Source organism: Trachemys scripta, chromosome 12 (genome assembly GCF_013100865.1).
Source record: "Trachemys scripta elegans isolate TJP31775 chromosome 12, CAS_Tse_1.0, whole genome shotgun sequence".
NCBI lineage: Eukaryota > Metazoa > Chordata > Testudines > Emydidae > Trachemys > Trachemys scripta.
In genome coordinates this window covers 37,510,990-37,515,142 of record NC_048309.1, presented here as the reverse complement: position 1 = coordinate 37,515,142, position 4,153 = coordinate 37,510,990, and the positions used below count along the sequence as shown (strand labels likewise).

General features: G+C 40.4%; 1 pseudogene; it reads right to left on the bottom strand.

Annotated features, from left to right (window-relative positions):
- On the bottom strand, nucleotides 1-3,657 carry LOC117885405 (annotated as a pseudogene).
- Nucleotides 3,658-4,153: the final 496 nt, after the last annotated feature.

Here is a 4,153-nt window from a genome sequence, read left to right as displayed (position 1 = left end):
TTATTTCTTAGAATTCAGACCCTATACAGATAAAAGGACACAAAAATTGAGGGACAAGGCAGGCTCCTCCCCACAACAGATTGGCATAACTCTATGGTGGCAGGCTGCAGAATAACTCATAATAACCAAAGCATATATTTCCATACAAAGGTCCCTGTCTGCAAGCGGTACCAGAAAACAAACCTCTTACACTCAGAGCGATAACTTGTAATTTTAACACAGCTTTCAACACACCACACTCTGGAAAAGATGAAATAGTTTGTGACAAAGTTTCTGGCCTATAGGCAGTATGTGGCTGATCTAGGAAAAGAAGTGTCATGACTCTCACACCTAGGTCTTAACAACAAGACACCCAACCCTTGCTGGAAAACCCATTCAGCATGTATTTCTGTTCTGCCTGCTGTATTGTGGCAGAAGATGACAATTAGAGCTCAGTGAACCACTGATTTTTCATTTCTCTGGCAGTTCTGGAAAATAAAAGCCTTACTACCAGGTTATGAAGTCATTCACACTTGCTTTTCCTAGCCCAATGACGATTCATTGTCATTCATGATGTGAATGAATAGTCATTGGGCCAGAAAACAAGTCTAAGGATGACTCTGTAGTCTAGTAGTTAAGAAGCACACTTTGGCTGTGGGAGATCAAAGTTCAACTCCCTGTTTCAAGGACTATTTAATTATTTATACCAAATGGAACCACTTTAACAGGACAGAGAGTGAGAGAGAGCTTGTGCAGAGAGTATTCTATAGGCCAGTGCACTTGCTACCAATGTGGGAGACTGCCCTGCATCAGGGGACAGCAGGAGAGTGGGGTGTGGGCCAGGGGAGCAATGGGTGCCAACCAGTTAAAAGGAGAGCAGGGGAATGATTTTTTTTTTTTTTTTTTTTTTTTTTTTTTTGCGCAAAAAACAGGGCCCAAAAATTTTCAAGAAGAACAAAAATAACAGGGAGACTCATTGAGATTCTATTCTTTAATTCATTTTTTGTCAAACTTTGGTGGTAAATATTTTTATATGAATAGCACATTTCTCTCTGACGTGAAGGAGGCCCATGTGACACTAACTAGGCTGAGTTTTGAAAGTTGCCTACTGCTTTTGGCTGATCATTTCCTGTTCATTTTAATTCATTCTTTCTTTTTATTTGGGTCGGGGAGGGAAATCTGCACTGCAAAGATGTATGAGCAGGCAGGAAATTTCACATGACAGGACACTGAGTCTCCCTACACATGACAGACTTTCATTTTTTTGTATACCCAACTATAGATCTGCATAGAATACTGCCCAATCAAAGTTCTCCACTCACCGTGTCGGCAACATTTTCCACCTACTTTCAGATGCATAATTGACAACAGAGGATCCTAATCAGAGGAGAATGAATGTCATTTGCTTCAGTGGGAGTGGAAGAGACCAAGAACCACTCAAAAGTTGTTAAGCTCCTTGCAGAATTTGGGCACTAGTCTTCATGTACGGATAAATGTATGGATGCATGAAGCACAATGCTTTACTGAAATGTGTGTCTGGAAAAAAAAACATTTTTCATAAAGAATGTCTCTTACAGTATTAGTTTTTGTGTAAAGAAATGTGCATTAAATGTATGAAAGATTAATGCTGAAAAAGCATCAGAGTAACAGAAAGAAAGAAAGAAAGAAAGAAAGAAAGAAAGAAAGAAAGAAAGTTTAAGTAAGGTCAATGAGGGGGTAATCCTGTTCTCAAGGACTCAAAAGGGTAATGTCTAAGAAACTATATCAGTTCATCTCTATTTTACTATATGCTAAGCTGCTTTAAGCTAAGCTTCTTCTTTCTTTCTTTCTTTCTTTCTTTCTTTCTTTCTTTCTTTCTTTCTTTCTTTCTTTCTTTCAGCATCCTTTATGATTCTATACCTGTATCTGAAAGCAACCAGCTTAAGAATTGCTTTTCTCATGGACTGTCAGGATTCCCTCCCCACTCCGAACTCTGGGGCACAGATGTGGGGACCCACATGAAAGACCCCCTAAGCTTATATCTATCAGCTTAGGTTAAAAACTTCCCCAAGGCACAAATTCTTCCTTGTCCTTGGATGGTATCGAAGCCACCATCAAGTAAGTTAGACAAAGATTCAAGAAAAGGACCACTTGGAGTTCCTGATTCCCCAAAATATCCCCCCAAGTTCTTTCACCCCCTTTCCTGGGGAGGCTTGAGAATAATATGCTAACTAATTGCCTTTAATAAAAGTACACATGAGACTCTTTATCTTAGGACACTAAAATCAATCAGGTTCCTAAAGAAGAACTTTATTATAAAGAAAAAAGTAAAAGAAGTACCTCTGTAAAATCAGGATGGAAGGTAATGTTACAGGGTAGTAAAAAGATTTCAAACACAGAGGATTCCCCTCTATACTCAACTTCAAAGTTACAAAAACAGGGATAAACCTCCCTCTTAGCATAGGGAAAATTCACAAGCTGAAACAAAAGATAATCTAACAAATTTCTTTGCTATTACTTACAATTTCTGTAATTTTAGATGTATCATATCAGGATCTTTTTAGGAGATGATTTTTACTGCCACGGTCCCTCAGAGCACAAACAAAACCTTCCCCTGCCCAGATTTGAAACTATTTTCTTTCCCCATTGGTCCTTCTGGTCAGGTGCCAACTAGGTTAATTGAACTTATTAACCCCTTACAAGTACGTGATTCTGTACCTCTGGCCAAGAGGGATTTTATATTACTGCATACATAAAGGTTGTTACCCTTCCCTTTATATTTATGACAGGGACTAATTGACCTTCTTTTTTCTCAGGCTGTAGATGACAGGATTGATCATGAGAGTCAGGACTGTGCAGAAGAGAGATAATATTTTGTGTAGGACCTTAGGAGTGTTAGGTGTAGGAAACACATAGGCAGTAACCAGGGTCCCATAAAAAACTGTAAACACAATGAGGTGAGAGAAGCAGGTGGAAAAAGGCCTTTTGCCTCCCCGTGGTGGACGGGATTCTCAGGATAGTGGCAATGATACAAATTCAGGATGTCAGAGTCAGTAGAAAGGGCACAAATGTCCCTATGGCAACAATAGTAAATGTCACCAGTTGCAGAGTCTGGGTGTGGCCAGAGGACAGCTTTATCATAGGTGAAAAATCACAAAAGAAATGGTCAATTTCCTTGAAATCACAGAATGTTGATTGGAACAAGAAAATATTTACTATGGTGCATCCCAGAAAGCTACTTATCCAGGACTCTGCCACTAGCTGGAAACAAACCCTGATATTCATCAGGGTAGCATAATGGAGTGGATTGCATATCGCTAAATACCGATCATAAGACATTGCCGTGAGCAGCAGAGGTTCTGTAGTTGACAGGATACCAAAAAAATATAATTGCACAATGCAGCCCTTAACAGAAATGGTTTTGTCCCCAGTCAGTAGAGTGGCCAGCAGCCTGGGCAGGATGGTTGAGGTGTAACAGGCCTCCAAGCAGGACAAGTTCCTCAGTAAGAAGTACCTGGGGATGTGAAGGTGCTGATCAGTTGCAACTAGTGCAATAATGAGGATGTTCCCTGAAACAATCAAAATGTAGATCACTAGAAACATGATGAAGGGAAGGGGCTGCAGTTCAGGGACATTCCCAGATCCTAAGAGGATGAATTACATGATGAGCATTTGATTTCTCCCTTCTGGTTTCTCCATAATATGTATCTAGAAACAGAAAATCATTATATATTGATGGAGTACTAGCAGTCAGGTTGTGTTATTGGATACAATGGAAGAAACCTGGAGTAGGTAACCATAGAATCATAGAATCATAGAATATCAGGGTTGGAAGGGACCTCAGGAGGTCATCTAGTCCAACCCCCTGCTCAAAGCAGGACCAATCCCCAACTAAATCATCCCAGCCAGGGCTTTGTCAAGCCTGACCTGAAAAACCTCTAAGGAAGGAGATTCCACCACCTCCCTGGGTAACCCATTCCAGTGCTTCACCACCCTCCTAGTGAAAAGTTTTTTTTCTAATATCCAACCTAAACCTCCCCCACTGCAACTTCAGACCATTACTTCTTGTCCTGTCATCTGGTACCACTGAGAAGAGTCTAGATCCATCCTCTTTGGAACCCCCTTTCAGGTAGTTGAAAGCAGCTATCAAATCAAATCCCCCCTTATTCTTCACTTCTGCAGACTAAACAATCCC